Source organism: Narcine bancroftii, chromosome 5 (genome assembly GCF_036971445.1).
Source record: "Narcine bancroftii isolate sNarBan1 chromosome 5, sNarBan1.hap1, whole genome shotgun sequence".
Classification (NCBI taxonomy): Eukaryota; Metazoa; Chordata; class Chondrichthyes; order Torpediniformes; family Narcinidae; genus Narcine; species Narcine bancroftii.
In genome coordinates this window covers 90578667-90598762 of record NC_091473.1, presented here as the reverse complement: position 1 = coordinate 90598762, position 20096 = coordinate 90578667, and the positions used below count along the sequence as shown (strand labels likewise).

Here is a 20096-nt window from a genome sequence, read left to right as displayed (position 1 = left end):
AAGGGACCATAGAATATTCCAAGCACTTAAATAACAGTTAATAAATATAGAGAAACATTTTCAGAAGCATCAACAGAAATGATTAATTTTATTTGGGAATAGGTTGCATCTGGTGAAGAAAATAATTTCATGGTCCCTTGGTCACAGAACCAACTGTACAAAAGGGGAGCGTGACATAATCTACTCTCAGAATGAAATCTCCCAAAATGTTGAAGGCTGCATTCCTCAAAAATTATACTTCATTGATTTAATGGTAGCTTGGGTTTGATTTGGTCCCTCCATGCATTGTAGAAATGGACACACCCCACTACTTCGTGGTATTTCACTGCCTCTTTCAGAAGGCGTTTTTCTCTAAACTGACATTTTTTTCTAAACTAATGCACAAAATATAACAGCTCTCTGAAGGCATTTTTTTTAAAGTTTTGAAATTTCTTTTAAGATTGCTTGGTGTGAGAGAATATTGGGCTCAGTGCCAATGCATTGAATCCATCTAAACTATCATTGAATGGAGCACAATGAAGACAAATTTAAGTTCAGTTATCATCTGATTGTAACAGTACAACTTGACAAAACAGCGTTCTCTGCTCCACGTTGCAAAAACAGTGCAAACACACACATAGATATAACACATACATATACACAGAACCTATAATACATGTCTTATATGCATATATTAAAAATAATTATTATTAATAAATAGTAGAGTCATGAAGAGTTGTTTTATTGGCTCATCAGTCATTCAGCAGTGTCAATGTCCATTGGAAGAAGCTGTTCCTTAGCCTGGCGGATCTGGCTCTAATACTTCCGTATCTCTTCCTGATGGGAGTAGCTGGAAGATGCTGTCTACAGGGTGGTAGGGGTCCTCACAGATTTTAAGAGTTCTCTTCAAACAATGATCTCAGTAAATCACATCAATCAGGGAGAGGGAGACCTCAGTGATCCTCTCTGCCATTTTTATGGTCCTGTGGATTGATTTCTGATCTGATGCTTGACAGCACTGTGAGGCAGCGAGCCAGGATGCTCTCAGCTGAGCTCCTGTAAAAAGTTGACAAAATGTTGGCAGTTATCTTTGCCTGACTCAGCCTTCTAATGAAGTGCTGTTGCACCTTCCTGATAAGTGAGATGTGTGTTCTTAAGTGGACTGACTGCAAGGAACTTGATGTTCTCCATTACTGAGCTATTAATGTGTAATGGAGAGTGGCCAACAATGGACCTCCTTAAGTGCATGATCATCTCCTTTGTTTTGACCATGTTGAGACTCAGGTTGTTATTCGTGCACCATTTTGCAAAATTTTCCACCTCTTCTCTGTATTGAAACATCTTTGTTGCTGATGAAGCTAACTATGGTCATGTTATCTGCACACTTGATGCTGTTGGAGCTGGATCTGGTGTTGCAGTCGTAGTATGAACTGGAGCAGGTTGAGCACCAAGTACTGAATGGCTCTGTAGGGAAATTTAAATGGGTCAAACGTCTCTGGGAGGTGCACCAGAAACTTAAAGCATTTCATAATGGTGAAGGTCAGTGCCACTGGGCAGTAGTCATGGAGGCCTGTTACTTTTGATCTCTCTGGTAGCGGGGTGATGGTAGCTGCCTTGAAACCTTTGGAGTCGATGGAATGCTGCAGTGACATGCTGAAGATGTCCGTAAGAACCTACGTCAGTTGGACTGCACAGTCCTTCAGTACCATACTAAGTATGTTGGCTGGTCATGATGCCCGATGTGGGTTCACCATAGATAGGATTCTCTTTACCTTGGCTGCCACCATACAAAACTTGTTCTACAGCGAGGGACAAAGCTTTATTTGGCATAAGCTTGTTCTTCTCGTTGAATCGTGCATAGGTGATGTTCAGTCTGTCGAAAGGGAGGTGTCTTTGTCTAACTCACAAGGTTGTCTTGTAATCTGTTATTGTTTTAATAACCTGCCACATGCACTTTATGTCACTGGTGTCGCACAGATGACTATAGAGCCACGGTTAGCCTTCTGGATTGCACGGGAGAGTTCAGCCCTGTTGATATTCGTGCCAACTTGTGTCCTGTCCTGAAGGTTGCGTTTTGAACTTTGAGAAGTGCATAGATCTCTGCATCCAACCATGCATCCCTGGTTGTGTAACATTTGATCACTGTATCATCCTTTGTGCACTTGGTAATGTAGCCTGTCACTGAGTTTGTGTATTTGCCATTATTTACTTGGCCATTGTAGGTGCCTGCCTGAATCAGCTCCAGTCTGTGGTCTCAAAGCTCCCCCAATGGACATGTCCTAATCTCCCTGCAAACTGACTTTATCCATTTTGATGGATTAGCAGGACGGATATGTGGTCCAAATATCCAAGTGGTGGGGGGGGGGGGGGAAACAAGGAGGAGCCTTGTACACACCAGGGACATTGGTGTTCACTCGAGATAGGGTGTTCTTTCCTCTGGGGGTGAAATTGACATGCTATTGAATCTGTGGTAGAAGAATTTTCAGGTTGGCATGATTAAAATAGCCAGCAACAATCATGGCACCATCAGGGTAGGATGTCTGAGATTTACAGATGACACCACAAATTTCCTTCATTGCTTCATCCTCATTTGCCAAAGGCATAATGTAAACTGTGATAATCAGTGTGGCCCTGAATTCCATGAGCACATAGAAAGGTCTGCATTTTACCATAATCTACTCTATCTCTGCTGAGCAGAATTACGTTTACAACAGAGATATTAGTGCACCAGTTCTCTCTGATGTCAATGCACAGACCCCCCCCCCCTCCTCGAGTCTTGCTAGAAACAGCAGTGTCTCTGTCTGCCCTGAGGGAAATATGGCCATGTAGCTGGTTCGCTGAGTCTGGAGTGCAGTGTCAAGTTTTTGTAATCACCAGAGCACAGCAGCCTTGCAATTCTTTCTGGTTCATATCTAGTCTCAGGTAATCCATTTTGCACTCTAACGATCTTTGTGAATAGTCGTGGGGAGTGCGGGTCTGAACGGGTTAATTCTGACACAGCCTCACTTGCATCTCTCATTGCACTCAACAGTTTACTTCAGACTGGCACACTTGCTTCAGCAAATTAAAATTATCAGTCCGATCCTCTAGACTTAAATTCCATATTGTGACACCAAGCAAACTGACAGAACTTGACTCAGTATTACATATTAGAAGTTTTGTGAATTCTTCTATGAAATAAACAGACATGCAAAATTATCAAAAAGACAAACTGTTTTGCTTAACTGCACCCATTTAAAAATGTTTTGTTGTGTTTGATAGTTGTGTGCCATGGCATTTTCCTGGTGAAGGAAAGGGAGTCAAAATCTTCCAATCCACTGTCCTGGTACATCAGTAATTCTTCACTTCAACAACTGTACTGCAACCCAGCATTACGGGGGGGGGGTTGTGTTCTTAGAACATTCGGATTTTCTATAATGCACACATGTCAAGAAACACAAGTTTATTTATATAGATGTTCTTCCACATAAATTCCATGAGAACAAATTTTATTCTGTACCTCTAAATTTTGGGGTCACATGCCATGCATGGAAGCAGGCTCAAATAGTCCATGCCAACCAAGTTAGCTATCTAACCTAGTCCCATTTACCTGCATATGTCCCAAATCCCTCTATACCTATCTATCCTCATTGCATGAAATACAACATCGAAAGCATACGGTCATATACTTTGGTAGAAGAAATAAAAAGGCAGCGTAGCCACTGAAAACGCAGTGGCAGCTAATGAACGTGAAATAACAACACACACAGTTGCAGGTAAATCAGAACTCATTTACTTGAATTACACGTGTATTCTTTTAAAACACTGAACCATGCGTGCCATGACATGACGATAAGACATCCCATGCTGGTTCACTAGGCTTCTGGGAGTTGTAGTCTATCTATAGCGCCACTACACACTCTCCTCCACACCCCCCACCCCCAACAACCAGCACTAACACCTGGTAGTTTTTTGGGAGGTGAACATCTGCATCAGACTGCTTGCTGGCTGTTGAAAAGGGGCAGTTTTGTCAACAGGGGCAGATTTGAGCCTGTTAATTGTGAATGACAGAGGCTGCCCGCCAATGTCCAAGATGCAGGTTGACCTAGTTCGTCTTATCACCCTGTATGGTCCCTCTTATGGCACATGCAAGGGCTATTCATGTGTTCCTCTACATACGAACACGTATTCACAGTCTTTCAGTCCTTATGGCACAAAAGAAACATGTTTGCCATGTGATGATGGTGGTACAGGGGATAATTTGGCTAAGGTATCTCTTAGTCTGCTCAACAGCTCTTTGGAGTCTTCATCTTTCCTGGATCCAAGAGGAATAAATTCCCCTGGGACCACCAAGGGCGTACAGTATACAAGCTCCACAGACGAAGTGTGAAGATCCTCTTTTGGAGTTGTCCTAATGCCGAGCAACACCCATGGTAATTTGTCTGCCAAGTTGGGACCGTCCAAACAGGCCATTAAGATTGATTTAAGGTGATGATTTCAACCATCCTGTTGGACTGCGGGTGATAGGCGCTTGTATGAAGCCGAGAACCGAGCAGCCAAAAGAAGGCTGTTTATAATGAAGATGTAAATTAAGGTCCTCTGTCAGAATTGATGTGTGCTGGTAGGCCGAAGCAAGCCACACAGGAATTAAGGAATGCCTGTGCACAAGAGTCAGTAGAAGCCTCCGCCATGGGGACTGCTCAGGCCATCTTGTAAACCTATCGATCCCGTGAAAAGATAGCAGTAACCTTGTGAAACTGGAATTGGTCCCACAATGTCCACTTGGACATGGTCGAAGCGGCGAGTTACGGTAGGAAGGGCTGTAGCGGTGCTTTCACACACTGATGGATTTTGACTTTTTGACAAGCTACACAAGATCTGGCCATTTACATGACATCTTTCTTCAGACCGTGCCAAATAAATCTGTCTGAAATCAGACGAGCAGTTGATCTGATGGATGGATGAGAAAGACCATGGACAGTATCAAAAATCCAACATCTCCATGAAGCTGGAACCACTGGCCATGACTGTCCTGTTGAAACGTCGCTAAAGAGCAGCTTGCCGTTGGCATCGATTTGCACATCCCTCCATTGTAGGTTGGTTATTTAGTGCAACATGACTTGATCTCACCGTATTGTCCTTGGGCAGTGGTGATAGCCACATAGTCAATACCGTGGATCATAGCTGATACCTTGAGCACAACTGAGTGGAAAAGTGCATCAGCCACTACATTGTCTTTTCCAGAAATGAGCATTATTCTGGTAGAGAATTCTGAAATGAAGGATAACTGCTGCTATTGTCAAGCTGACCAGGGCTCCGACATCTTCAAAATTGCGAAGGTAAAGGGTTTATGGTCTGTGAACACAGTGAAGTGTCTGCCTTGCAAAAAGTAACGGAAGTGACGGACAAATCTATGGCTAGGAGTTCTTTATCAAAGGTGCTGTATTTTTTTCTCAGCCTCACAGAGGTGGCGGCTAAAGAATGTCAATGGCTTCCATTGTCCGTCGACATACTGCTGCAGACCGCACCCCTATGGCCACATCAGGCGCGTCTGTTGAAAGGGCGGTGGCTGCGTTTAGGACTGGATAACTGAGCATGGTTGCTTGAGCTAACAGTTCCTTTGTCTTTATTAAAGCATTTTGACTTTCATCTGTCCACTGAATAGATTTGGCATTACCAGACACTAGATTGAACAGAGGCTTCGTAACGTGAGCTGCTGCTGAAAGGAATCGATGATAAAAATTAACCATGCCCAAGAACTCTTGCAGACTTTGACAGTTGTTGGTCTGGAATATTCAGTAATAGCATCGATCTTGGAAGGAAGCAGGGCCACACCCTTATCGGTGATTGTATGCCCCAGGGATTCTATGGACTGTTGTCCGAAAACACACTTATCTGGAATGATGGTCAGTCCAAATTCTTGCAGACATCTAAAGAGTGTACGCAGATGTTCCATGTTCTCTTATTTAATTTGGTTGGCAACTAATATGTTGCTTAGATAAATGAAGACATTGACCATGCCATGCCCTACTGCATCTGTAACTTGCTGAAAAGTCTGAGCTGCATTTTTTAAACCCAAAAGGCATATGTAAAAATTTGAACAATCTGAAAGGGGTAATTATTGCTGTTTTTGTCGTCTGGTTCCACTGGCACCTGATGATAACCGCGCACCAAGTCGACTTTTGAAAAGCTTTTCGCCCTATGCAGATTCACTGAAAAATCTTGAATATGGGAAATAGGGTAGTGATCCAGTATAATGGCGTCATTGAGCCGTCCACAAAGTCTCCATCCTCCAGTGTGTTTTTGGACTAAATGTAATGGAGACGCCCATTATCCCCAGATCTTCCATTTTGTCGAATTCGTTTAGCTAATTGCAGCTTCTCCAGAGTCAAGCAACGTGTCTTAGCATGAATGGGAGGACTCTTGGTAGAAATAATGGTGAGTTATTCGATGTTTCGCAGTGATGGTCAAAAACAGTAGTGAGAAATTTCCAGAAACTTTTCTACAAGTCTGGAGAACCTATCAACAGTCTTATGCAGAGCTTGCATGAACATGCAATTCTGCCAGGCAAACAGTTTGAAAGGTGGTACTATTCACCAGCTGACGCTCTTTTAAATCCACCATGAATGAATGAGCTTGAAGGAAATTGGCCCCGAGTAGCAGTTATTATACTGCCACTATAATAAAAGGTTATGTGTAAGTGTTCCCCTCAAATGAACATTGATTTTTTTTGGTTCCATACATGGATATATTGATACTATTGACTGCTGTGAGTTGGAGGTTAGGAGTAGGATAACATGTATTGTAACCAGTTGGCGGAAAAACACTAACCTCTGATCCTGTGTCCAACAAAAATTTATGTTGGGATAGCTGATCCTAAACATATAGAAGACTCATAGATTTTCGTACAACCATTGCAGCCACTAACGATGGTCAGCAAGGGCATTTCTTGAGAACGCACAGGGTGGAAGGTACCTAGGTGCATTGACTCCCCAACACGGGTGGTAAAAATACCAAGTGGAAGTGTCGACTGGCTGTCTGTCTGACTTGAGATGATGCCTCATTATAGGAGCTGGTGTGTTGAGAGTGTTGGCTTGGGAAGTAGTGTCAACAACGGAAGTGCTGGGAGCGGACAGCTGTGACATAGTGACATTGTCCGAAGACTTTTGGTGTGTTTTTTTTTGCCAGCCACAGGACGTCTGCCTCTGCAGCTACTGCCCTCGGGTCTTTGAAAGAACTCTGCAAAAAGGGGAGTTGTGGTTGCCCGGCAAGGGATATGGGGCAACTCAGAGAGGGGGGGGAACTTTTGGGGTTTAAGGTATTAGTGGATGTGGGAACTGTGGGGGTACTTTATGTCTTAAATGTGTTGTCATACATTAAGTGTAATAAGAGGAAATTAAGAAATGAAAATGGGGAAAAGGGGGATGTAGGTGGTGAAGAGGCGGAAAAGAGGTGTATGCAAGATATAAGATGGCCATGTTGAACTAGATGACTATAAACATTAATGGAATACATAACCAAATTAAAAGGAAGAGGTTACTAAATTTATTGAAGAAGGAAAAAATAGATATAGCATTTGTGCAGGAAACGCATCTAACTGAAGCAGAACATAAACTAAAGAGAGACTGGTAGGACACGTAATGGCAGCATCCTATAATTCAAAAGCTAGAGGTATAGCCATATTAGTTAACAAAAATGTGCCAATCAAAATAGAGGAGGAAATAATAGATCCGGCAGGGAGATATGCAATGATAAAGTGTCAGATATACTCAGAATTTTGCAATTTGCTCAATATATATGTGCCTAATGAGGAGGATCAAAAGTTTATGCAGGATTTTTTTTGAAGATTGCAGACACACATGGAAATATATTGATAGGAGGGGATTTTAACCTTAATTTGGACCCAATGTTGCATAAAACTGTACAAAAGACAAGTAAAAAGAATAAAGTTGCCAAATTTATGGTTAAATCAATGCAGGAAATGAAACTTACGGATATATGGAGGAGGCAACACCCAGGACAGAAGGAATTTTCATATTATTCGAGTAGGCACAAAATTTACTCAAGGATTGATATGTTTTTGTTGTCAGCCCATATTCAAGGGAGAGTTAGGAAAACTGAGTATAAAGCTAGACTACTATCAGATAATTCATCTCTATTATTAGCAATAGAACTGGAGAACATCCCACCAAGAACACATAGATGAAGGTTAAACTCCATGCTACTTAAAAAAGAGGAATTTAGGGAGTTTATTGAATGCCAAATTAAAAAATATTTTGAAATAAACACAGGATCAGTGAAAGACAAATTTATATTATGGGATGCAATGAAAGCTTTAATAGGAGGGCAGATAATAAGTTATGTGACTAAGATGAAAAAGGATTACAATCGGGAAATAGAGCAGTTGGAAAGGGAGAGAGTAAGTACAGAAAAGGAATTAATAAAAAGGGATGATATAACGAAAAAAAGAGAATTGGCAGACAAAAAAATTAAATACGAAACATTACAAACGTACAAGGTGGAGAAGAAAATAATGAAAACAAAGCAAAAGTATTATGAACTGGGAGAAAAAAAAAACACAAAATATTAGCCTGGCAACTTAAAACAGAACAAGCTAAAAGAACGATATTGGCATCAAGGAAAAAGGACAAACAAATTACATTTAACCCAACAGAGATTAATGAAAATTTTAAGAAATTGTATGAATAATTGTATCAAACTGAGAATGAGGGGAAAGATGATAAAATAGAGGAATTTTTAGCTAAAATTGAACTGCCAAAATTGCAAGAGGAACAAAACAAACTAATAAAACCATTTGAAATAGAGGAAGTACAGGATATATTAAAAAAAAGCTTGCCGAACAATAAAACACCAGGAGAGGATGGATTTCCAATAGAATTTTACAAAACATTTAAAGAGTTATTAATTCCGGGGGGGGGGGGGGGGGGCGTGCCAAGATGGCGTAGGGAACAGACGTGCCTTCCAGACTTCTCCTGACTCTGATTTATTGTTTTGTCTTTAAGTGCTCGTTAAAGTTCTTTTAAAAGTTTATAAATAATAAGAGGTGTTGGATTAATGACTAATGGTTTATATACAAAAAAAGAGGTAAAAGAAAACATCAACAGACTGTTAAAAAACTACATTTTCCGAAATTGTCTGAGCCTACTTGTTTACAAGAAGCCAGAACTCAGCGTAGAATGGATCCAGAGAAGGACATGCAGAGTTCAGCATTGAAGCTCCGTTTTAAGCCGGTGAGGCTTTTTGAAGGTCGCATTCAACAGCTTTCGGACCAAGGAGCTGGACGGGTGCCAGTATTTTACACAACGGCCACTGTGAGTGCTGTTACTCAGTCTTTGACAGTTGAATCAGCTGGGGCGCCACCAGCTGGAGAGTTAAAGAGCTGTCATTCGACTGCTACAGTGGTGGTGCTGCAAAATGCATCTTCAATTACAACGGTTTTTCTAGACATCGATTCAGTGAAGATGATTAAAGAGATTTGGCTTAAAGATAACTCTGATCTTCAGTCTCCTGGCATTGCTGGGGGGTCTTTGAGAGGGATTTTTATACGAAGTCAAACTGCTAGAAAAGATACTAAATTAAGGGAAGGGACAGAAGATCCCGTGGTCTCTAAGGAACAGCAAGACCCCATTATGCCTGAACCTACTTCTGTTGAAATGTCTGTTAAGGATCTTGAAGATAAGATATATTCTGTATTGAGTCACTTAGCTAATTTTGTGAACCTGTTTATTTCCAAGATTAATGCGATGGCGGAAGTCATTAATGGAGCTTTTAAGCTTGAAACCATTGAAAAATTTGAAATGTGTGATCAAGGTTTAGTCGATGCACAGGATCAACTGCAAGATGAAAATAGAATAATTGAAACATTGCAGATCCAAAATAAAAATTTAGCAAAAAAGGTTGATTATTTGGAGAATCAATCTAGACGGAACAACGTGAAAATTGTTGGTTTGCCAGAAGGCATAGAAGGACCAGATCCAAGAAAATTTTTTACTGAATGGATTCCACGAGTGTTAGGACAGGATAAATTCCCTGACGGTTTAATACTGGAACGTGCTTATAGAGTTTTAAAAAGAAAATCTTTTTCAGGACAGAATCCAAGATCTGTTTTGATCCGTTGTTTAAACTATTGTGACAGAGACATACGGTTACTAGAAATGCCCAGCAAAATAGATCTCCTTTGATGGTTCAGAATAATCCTGTTTTCTTCTATCAAGATTTGAGTCAAGAAATTATGTTTCAACGACGCGAATTTAATTCTGTGAAAGAACGGTTGTGGAAAAAAAGACATAAGGCAACATTCAGGTATTCTGCGGTACTGAAGATTTTTTAGGATGGAAATTAGCCAAAGTTCTTTGACAATCCTAAAGAGGTTATGGACTTTGCTCAGTCTCTACCAATCATGCAGTTTCAGGAACGATGTAGTCCTTCAAGGTCTCCAAAGAGAGTAGAGATGTAAGGTGGGATCCAGATTTTTAAAAGAAATGGAAGCAATGGTGACCGAAGTGGTAACGTTGATTTAAAAAAATAAATCTTTTATCTTTTTTTTGAGAAGAGTTTAAATAGTTTAAATAATGATGATAGTTTAATGAAATGGAAGTTGGGAGAGGGAACTGGGTGGGCACTAGTTTCCAGAAGTCATCAGCTACCTGTGAGTTATCTCACACCCAATATTTTGGGGGAGTTACTGCTTTGGGCGGTTTAAAAAGGAGGAGGTAGTTGTGACCTCCGACCTGTTTTTTTTTCTTTTTAATTTTTGGGTTAAGAAGTGAAGGTTTTTTTAATTATTTTTTTTAACTCTTTTTGTTTTCTGATTGTAATTGAGATGGAATTAGGAGGTTTATTTTCTCTCCTTTTTTTCTCTTTTTTGGGGTTTTTTTTCTCTTTTTTCTTTCTTTTTTAAGAGGATGATGTCACAGAAGATAATAAGTCAAAAATTGAGGATGTTGAATTAGATGAAGAGGAAGATGAGGGGAAAGGTGATAAGAAGAAAAAGAAGAAAATTAAGTACAAATACATTGAGGGAGAAGAGTTTAATAAAATAAAGTTAATTTCGATAGAGAATTTTGAAGATGTTATAAATGAAGAATATGGAGAATTTTATAAGAGTTTGAACTTTTTTTTCTTTTTTTATATAAGGGGAGGGGAAGAAAATAAAAAGTTTATCTGATTGATTTTCTAAGGCATGTTTTTGTTCTCTCGATGAATTATAAAGGAAACTTGGCATTAATGGAAATTCTGTATTTATGTATTATTAATTATGATTTTTTGTATAACAGATATGTGGTTGATATATGATTTTAATATTTGAACTTAGTTTTAAAGTGGATTTCATTTGTTAAATACATGTATTATGTTTGATTTAAATATATGTTTAAGGGTATTATTTTAGTATTGTTTTTTTTGTTGTTAGTAATTTTTTTTGTTAAGTTTTATCTTTTTTTTGTAAGTGGGGTTTTTTAATTTTATTTACAACATTGTTAATTAATTCTTCACTCTTTATTTTGGGGGGGAGGGTTGGATTAATTTTAAATTAGATGATTAATGTTGTGTTATAATTATTGGGGGGGTTAATTTGTGTAGTTTAATGATGTAGTAATATCAGCCACAAACGAGCCTGCAGCTGACGTGGACTTTTTACCCCCTCCATAAATCTTCGTCCGCGAAGCCAAGCCAAAGAAAAAATTCTAATTTTTATTATCTTATTTTTTATTATTTTTTTAAATGTAATTTTTATTTTATTCATGTCATAAAATTTTAAATAAAGTTTTAAAAAAAAAGTTATTAATTCCTCCTCTCCTGGAAGTAATGAACCAGATGGAAGAAACACAAAACTTGCCAGATTCATGTAAGACAGCAATAATTACGTTAATACCAAAGACGGGGAAAGATCCATTAACACCAGCATCATATAGACCAATATCTCTATTTAACTCAGACTATAAATAGCGAAATTATTAGCAAACAGATTGGCCGATTGTGTACCAAAAATAGTAAAACAAGATCAAACTGGATTTATTAAGAAAAGACGAACAGCAGATAATGTCTGTAAACTTATTAATCTAATTCATGCAGTTCAAGGAAATAAGAAAACAACAGTGGTTGTTGCTATAGACGCAGAAAAAGCCTTTGACAGAATAGAGAGGAACTACTTATTTAAAGTATTACAGAAGTTCAATCTACCAGAAAAATATATTAATTGGATTAAAGCATTGTATAATGGACTGTTGGCGAAGGTAACAGTAAATGGATATGTATTGAGTCAAGTAAGTAAGTCAACTAGACAGGGATGTCCATTATCCCCCTCATTGTTCACCTTAGCAATAGAACCTTTGGCAGAACTGATAAGAATAGAAAATAAAATAAAAGGGATAAAAATAAAAGAGGAGTATAAAATCATCTTATTTGCAGATGATATCATAGTATACCTAACAGAACCAGAGGTATCAGTAAAAGAATTACATAAGAAATTGAAGGAATATGGAGAAATATCAGGGTGCAAGATCAACGCAAAGAAAAGTGAAGTGATGCCAATGAGTAACACAGACTATACAGAATTTAAAAAAGAATCACCATTTGAATGGCAAGCACAAGCAATCCGATACCTAGGGATCAGGTTAGATAATAACTTAAGCTACTTGTACAAACTAAATTATCAGACACTAATAAAGAATTTGCAGGAAGATCTAGAACATTGGAAAGAATTACCGATAACGTTGATAGGGAGGGTAAACTGCATTAAAATTAATGTATTTCCAAGGATACAATACTTATTTCAAATGTTACCAATTCCTTTAACAGAAAAATTCTTTAATGAACAAGAGAATAATAAGGAAATTCTTGTGGAAAGGGAGGAAACCAAGGGAGGCATTAGATAAATTAGCAGAGAAGTAAAATCAAGGTGGTTTGCAGTTACCAAATTTTAGAAATTATTATAGAGCCGCACAATTAAGGTATTTATCAGATATTTACCAGACAAGGGAAAAACCAGACTGGACTAAAATAGAACTAGATAAAATAGGGGAGAAGGTACTGGAAACATTTACTTTATAAGTGGGATGAAAAGCTGGTACAATATAAAAACTCACCAGTACTGCATCATTTACTTAATACATGGAAGAAGACCATTTAGAAAGGAAAAAAAACTAATTATCAAATACCAAAATTACTATTGACAGAAAATCTGCTAATCCCTTTTACAATAGACAACCTTTCCTTGAGAGAATGGGAGAGAAAAGGAATCAAAAGAATAGAAAATTGTTTTTTGTGAAATAATTTATTAACATTTGAACAGTTGAAGTACACATATGGAATAACTCATGGTACAATGTTTGCATATCATCAATTGAAAGCTTATTTAAAGGATAAATTGGGAAACAGCTTGAGACTACTTGAAGGAAGCAGCTTTGAATATGTGATTACAGACACAGATAATTAAAAGATTTATAACCAACATGTACATTAAGCTGCAAGTTAAGGAAAATTATTAAATAAACTATAAACCTAAACAAAAGTGGGAAAAGGATTTAAACATAAAGATAAAAAATGAAGTATGGGAAAAGTTATGTTCTGGAACTATGAAGAATACAATAAACACAAGGTTATGCATGATAGAGTATAATTGGTTACACAGGGTATATATTACTCCTCAAAAATTAAAAGAATGGGATTCAACATTATCGGATAGATGTTTTCGCTGTAAGAAGGAAATGGGAACGTTACATGCAACTTGGGCATATACGAAATTGAATACGTTTTGGGAAGAATTAAATCAGATACTAAATAAAATTACAAAACATACCAAAAAAACCAGAGATATTTCTTTTAAGTAACATAAGTAGTAGAGAATTAGGCCTCAAATTGGATAAAGTGCAAAAAAAATTCATTATGATAGCCTTAGCGATAGCAAAAAAATGTATAATGTTGACTTGGAAAATGGAAGAGAGCCTGAGAATACAGCAATGGAACATGGAAATGAATAAATGTATTCCATTGGAAAAAATAACATATAATTTAAAAAATAAAGTCACAACGTTTGAACAAATTTGGGAACCATACAGGGAACATAAAAGAGAGAGCTTGCCTCGGACCTCCATCCCCTAAAATGAGAATGAAAATGATAAGGAGACAGAATGACTAGATTCAGTGTGTAATAAATAGATGACACATTTTTCTTGTTTATTTTCCTTTGTGTGAAGCTATTGTTTTATGGTTTTATTATATTGTATATGTAGAATATTTATGGGTTTTGGAGGGGGGTGGGTAGAGGAGAGGGAGGGAAAGGGGGGAAAAAAATGGGAGAAAAGACCACTGTGTAAATTTAATGAGAAACGTTTGTACATATTTTGGTTGATATGGTTCATAGCTTGAAAAATAAAAAATTATTTAAAAAAAAAAGAAAGAACTCTGCGAAAAGAAGAGTCTAATGTCTTCTGGCATTCTCTCCAGAAGAGCTGTTTGAATAACATATCTGGCCATTAGCCAGATGCCAGGCATAGCATGTCATCCATTAGTTCGGATAGGGTGCAGTCACCCAACTCATCCATGTGTAACAGTCTGGCAGCCCTCTCTCTGAGGGAAATGCCATATGCCGTATCATACTTGAGCTCTCCAGGCTCCTGTGGATCATGCAGGAAATCATCGACTCGCTTGGCAGTGGCTTGGTCCAAGGCACTGACAAGGTGATAATATTGAGTAGCAACCACCTCAATCTTCCTGAGGTGAAATTGTGCTTCACCCTGTCGAAACCACGGTTCTGGTTCCACCATCCAGAAGGGCGGAAGCTTAACAGCAACAGCTGCAGTATCCATTTGGGGTCACCAAATATAGCCAATGAAAAAGCAGTGGTGGCTGATGAATGCAAAATAATGACGCACACAGTTTCAGGTAAATCAGAACTCATTTACTCGTGTCATGCGTGTATTCTTTTAAAACACTGAACCACACATGCCACGTCATGATATTATGACCTCCTGTGCCGGTTCACAAGACTTCTGGAAGTTGTAGTCTATCTATAGCGCTGCTACAGCAGACTATTTTCTAAATGGGGACAAAATTGTTGTGAAGGTATACTTACAGGTTGAGTAGACAGTGAAGAAGGTAAATGCAATGCTGGCATTCATTTCAAGACTAATAGAATATAAGGCATTGGTGAGGCCAAATTTGGAGTACTGTACAGTTTTGGTCACCAAATTATAGGAAAGATATAAACAAAATAGAGAGAGTGCAGAGAAGGTTCACGAGAATGTTGACAGGATTTCAAGGTCTGAGTAACAGGGAAAGGTTGTGCAGACTGGGGCTTTTTTCTCTGGAGCGTAGAAGATTGAGAGGGGACTTGATAGAGGTGTTTAAGATTTTAAAAGGGACAAACAGAGTAAATGTGGATAGGCTTTTTCAATTAAGAAAGGGGGAGATTCAAACTAGAGGACATGGTTTAAGATTGAAGGGGGAAAATTATAAGGGGAACATGAGGGGAAATTTCTTTACGCAGAGGGTGGTGGGGATATGGAATGAGCTTCCGGCAGACGTGGTCGAGGCGGGATCATTGGTTACATTTAAGGAAAGACTGGATCGTTACATGGATAGGAAGGGACTAGAGGGGTATGGACCGGGTGCTGGTCAGTGGGACTAGGAGGGTGGGGATTTGCTACGGCATGAACTAGTAGGGTCGAACTGGCCTGTTCTGTGCTGTAAGTGGTTATATGGTTATATGGTTAAGAGCATAGATGTGATGTTGAAGCTTTAGAAGGCAGGAGTGTGAACAGTTTTGGGCTCCTCATTTAAGAAAGGATGTTCAGACATTAGAGAGGGTTCAGAGGAGGTTCACAAGGATGTTTCTGGGAATGAAAGGTTTATCGTATCAGGAATGTTTGACAGCTCTTGGCCTGTGGCAATTGAAATTTAGGAGAATAAGGGAGGATCTCATTGAAACATTTCAAGTGTTGAAAGACATGGACAGACTAGATGTAGAAAGGCACAACTTCAAGGTTTCAGGATCTCCACTTAGAACAAAGATGCTGAGGAATTTATTTAGCCAAAGGGTAGTGAATCTGTGGAACTTGTTCCCACTGGTGGTTGTGGAAGCCAAGTTATTGGATGTATTTAAGGGAAAGATTGACAAGTGTTTGATTAGTCAGGCCATCAAGGTTAGTGGAGTTGAGTGGGAAAATGGATCAGATCGTGGGCAGACTCGATGGGCTATATAGCTGACCACAAAGTAGAGATGTGGCAAATTTGCAAAATCCAAACAGCTGTAAAGCAAAGGTTGTCTGAAATTTTACAAACCATCCACTGGCACTTCAACGTATACTCGCCAAAAATGGAACTGAATAATTGCAGCTGTTGCGACATTGACGAGACATTTCTGCTGTATTGAATCTTCCTGAAGACAATAAATACTGTTGCTAAGTACACTCATTATGCTATTCCCTGAAGAATATGTGCATCAACTAGCATTCAATCTATATCAGTGCAATACGCAGCATCTGTATATGTGAGCTGCTTTTATAGTCTGTCTGTATCTATTCTGACTAAGCATGCCCAGGCCTAAAACAACATTTGCATAGCCCTGCACTGAGTGCATGTCTAGGCATGCTTGGATTGACCAAACCAATATACCAGTTCACTTAAAATATGATAGTAAATCACAAAAATTGGTTTTAAAAAAAAGTAAAAAAAGTTTTAAGGTGATTTTCATGATCACCATCCCAAAATCCATAAAATACATCCAAAAGTGTTCAGGATGCAAAATCTTCAATGACCAGTGTAATGCACCAGGTGGCGCTCCAACCATTAGATTTCAGGGAGGGAATTCTTGTGACTAGAGCCAGTGGCCTGCAAGTATTTAAACTTCCAAGTCTCAGAATTCGATGCGGATGTAGCCTTATAAGCAAATTCAAGACATTGCCACATTCTAGCAATTGAACCATGCCTTGATGGGTAACTTTCTTCTCCAATCACCTGCTAGCTCTGGTGCAAGGCTTGAGTCAACATATATTCAGAATCAGAATTTATTGTCATGAACATGTCACAAAATTTGTTGTTTTGCAGTAGCAAAATATTGCACTGCAATATTGCTGTAAATTACATTCAAAATAAACAGATTAGTGCAAAAGAAGAGTAAATGAGGTTTTGATGTGGTTCATTGTCCATTCAGAAATCTGATGGCAGAGGACAAGAAGCTGTCCTTGTGTCACTGGGTGTTAGTCTTCAGGCTCCTGAACCTCCTTCCCAATGATAGCAATGTGAAGAGGGCATGGCCTTGATGGTGAGGGTCCTTAATGAAAGAGGCTGCTTTCTTAAGACATCTCCACTTGTAGATGTTCTCGATGGAGTGAATGCTCTCCACAGTACACTTGTAGAAATTTGCAAGTCTTTGGTGACATACCATATCTCCTCAAACTCCTCATGAAGTATAGCTGCTGGCAAGTCTTCTTCATGATTGCATCGACATAAAGGCCCAGGACAAGTCTTGAGAGATGTATACACCCAGTGAAATTCTTAACCCTTTCTATTGCTGAGCCCTCGATAAGGACTGGTTCATGATGTCCTGATTTCCCCCTCCTGAAGTCCATAAGCAGTTCCTTAGTTTTGCTAATATTGAATGCAAGGTTGTTGTTGTGACACCACTCAACTAGCTGATCTATCTTTTTTGTACGCTTCCTCATTGCCATCTGTGATTCTGCCAAAGACCGCACATTAGTGTTATCATAAAATTTGTAGAAGGCATTTGATTTGCACCTAGCCACACAGTCATGGGTATAGAGCAAGTAGACCGATGGGCTAACCATGCATCGTCGAGGTACGCCTGTGTTGATTGTCAGTGAGGAGGGGATGTTGTCTCTAATTCATACTGATTTTGATCTTCCGATGAGGAAGTCAACAATCCAATTGCAGAAAGGAGTGAAGCCAGAGAATGAAGAAAAAGTTACATTTTTAATTCTACTTTAATGCTTTAATTATTTATTTGTACTTTAATTAAAGTCACTTTAAAATTTCATAGTATTTAAAAAATGTTTCTGAAATATTTTTAATTAGTTCTGACTTTCAGAAGAAGTGAATCTTTATCAATAGTTGTCATGTTTTTCCTGGGATGGTTCAGAGGACTACACTACATGAAACCTTATTTCATGTAGGCACTGAGTGTCAGTCAGTGAGATCAGCCCAAAACAACCAAACTTGACCAACATAGATAGGTAGAGAACTTGGTCAAGTCAAGTGAAATTCAGTTTGGAGGCTCTTTCCAATGAAGAATAATGTTTTTAATATAATTTATAATAGAAGTTTTTCTTTGCCCTATAGGTCCTATCAGTTGTTTTGCTGGTAAAGCCAAACAAGGTACAAGGTGCAGTTACTTAGTGGTAGGAGATTCAATTGTATAATTCAAAACATAGGCCTGAGAGGGAAGTTGTTGAGGGTGCAAGGAGAGGATCGGGGAGTGTGATAGATTGATCTTAAGGTAGATTGTTCACAAAATTTTCTGACTATGGGAATCAATCTCCCCACTTCTGTGAACCCTTACTTTGTGTTCAAAACATGAGAGTGCAGTAAAGTCCATTGGATACATGTTTACATATCTGTTTAAGCCTGAGCTTGACTTATAGTTTGGACTACATAAATAAACCAGGTACTATGGATCCTCAGGACCCTTGTATGTGTAGATATTCTCATGTGTCAACTAAAATAGAAAACATTGCAAGGGTGTTCAAAGCCTTGGCATTTCACAGCCAAGCTGAAAGATAGTTTACCCAGAATGTGCAGATACATCTTCCACCAGGGGTCACTGGATAACCAATAAGGATATGGAGTCCAGAAAATTTGTTTTACTTCACTTGCCCAGAAATTCTAGACTGACTATACTGCTGAGATATTACTGCTGAGATCAGTTAACTCAACAGAGTGGAATTGAATCGTATTCTGGTCTAATTCGGCCAAGAACCATATTAGCTCTTGTCCTATTTAGAATCCAAATTAATTTGAAATCAAACTACTGCTTGAAACAACAATATAACTAAGTAATGGGAAAATCTGATTAGTATCTGGATATTCAAGGCAACATTCTCCTTTGTGATCAAGACATTTTCTGTAATCTCATCTGTGCAAGAATTGCTGTAACAGCGTATCAGCCATGTGATATTCTCCACACAGTTAATAGCAATGAAGGGTGATTGATGAAGTCACCCCTATACTTTCATCATAATTTACAAGTAAAATGTAATCTGTTTTAACTCTGAACAGATAATATCTTGTAAGATCAATATATTATGAATGTCTTTTTTATTTTAAAATTTTCAGCATCAAGGACAAAAGATTAAAAACAAGACAGACCTACTGATCACAAAGAGCAGACAGAGGCTGGGCTGTAATATATTATGACATCAGCATGCCCCAGGCATAATATTCAGTTCCGTTTGCAAATGAGTATAGGGGTGCACAGATTTTAAATGTGATTGCAGCTCTTTTCAAAAAAATACTTCACTTAGCTATTGCGCCAAGATGTTCATTTTTAAAGAAGTTTGTCATCCCAGCTGGAAACACCAACTAATGCTATGTCATTTTAACTAACCCCTGCTTAAGCAAGTTCATGAGAATTGACTTGCACAAACTCAAGAAGAGAATATTTCTGTGTGTGTAGCTCTTAATTATTTATATTCTTCCCAAAATTGTTTAACCAGGCAGGTAATTCAAATTAATATGAAATTTTCAAGTTCAATTACATTCTGCAATAAATTTACAATATTCCACCATATTGTTTAAATAAAACAAGGTTTCAAAATAAAACAACACCAGGGTCTTTCTTGCATCAGATGTCTTTATTTTGGTGGAAGCTATTAATGGGGTCGAATTATCTTCAAAAGAGCCTAAGGGGTATAATTACTTAGAAGGAGAATGTGAAGTACAGCCCCATTGAGACCATGCATTCAGGCATTTAATATAGAAAAGCATGACATCTTTTCTGTTCATCATATATTTATGCTGCCTTTGTGCTTTGGGGTTGAAAGGAATGGGGGGGGGGAGAAGGTGTCAAGTGAGATTTGGGTCTAATGATTTTTGTGCTGCATTGTAGAGAAATAACAATGTACAATTTTTTAAGAAGGTCTCCAGGCTCCCATTCACAACCA

General features: G+C 38.5%; 1 protein-coding gene across 3 annotated transcripts in view; it reads right to left on the bottom strand.

Annotated features, from left to right (window-relative positions):
* Positions 1-20096, bottom strand: part of efcab7 (EF-hand calcium binding domain 7) — a 123192-nt gene that overhangs the window by 58446 nt on the left and 44650 nt on the right. The gene's annotated exons all lie outside the window — the stretch shown is intronic.